The following is a 765-nucleotide window of genomic DNA, read 5'->3' on the forward strand; positions in this document are numbered from 1 at the left end:
GAAAAACATTAATCAACCCTCTTACACCAGTTTTAAGGAGTGAAAGATACCCAAATTACGTCTTATTTCAGGCTTCAATTCAAAACAGGTTTTTTTTCTGCACATATCTAGGAATGCCTTGAGTTTGCCTTGTATCCAATCCATTAAGTTGAAATTGCTGAGAGTCAGCCTCTCCTCATGAAGAAACCTGCTATAATATTGCATTATTGAGTCATACGAACTTAAATTCAGAGCTGTTGCAGTCAGTATATGAAGCTGTTTCAATTATGCATCATCTATTAAGGAGAATATAAAACAAGCTAATTCAGTACCAATAGTACATACAACTGCTGCATGACTATTAAAAAACTTAAAATCATTTAAAGAGTTGAAGAAATAATATTTTAACTATCTTACTACTACTGAAATTTTGTATGCTGGTGATCTAGTCCCCCCAAATTGGGATCCCTTGGATGTCACGAGTTCACCCCTCGGAGGTCAAAACAAAGTTCCCTTTCATCTTTCCTTCATGCTAATACATACATTAGTTTGGTTTCCATGAACAACCACCATTTATAAACATTTCCTAATCAACTATTAACGTCATTGTAGGAGGATATGTTTTTTAAAAATTCCGTCATTGTGTGAAAAAAGATCATGTTAACACTTAATTCTGCAGTCATGTCACAACTAATGGGTCCTTCAATCTTCAAGTTCCTTAAATCACTGCTACAGCATGCGATTTAAATCCTTACAACATGATGCTCCACAAACTGAGATACTTTC

General features: G+C 34.6%; 1 protein-coding gene across 1 annotated transcript in view; it reads right to left on the reverse strand.

Annotated features, from left to right (window-relative positions):
- The window catches only part of PTDSS2 (phosphatidylserine synthase 2), a gene marked incomplete at its 5' end in the record, with an annotated part of 86,734 nt that overhangs the window by 14,872 nt on the left and 71,097 nt on the right, over positions 1 to 765 (reverse strand). The gene's annotated exons all lie outside the window — the stretch shown is intronic.

The sequence above is a fragment of the Gavialis gangeticus genome, unplaced genomic scaffold, assembly GCF_001723915.1.
Source record: "Gavialis gangeticus isolate Ggan-Ray unplaced genomic scaffold, GavGan_comp1, whole genome shotgun sequence".
In the NCBI taxonomy this organism is placed as follows: domain Eukaryota; kingdom Metazoa; phylum Chordata; order Crocodylia; family Gavialidae; genus Gavialis; species Gavialis gangeticus.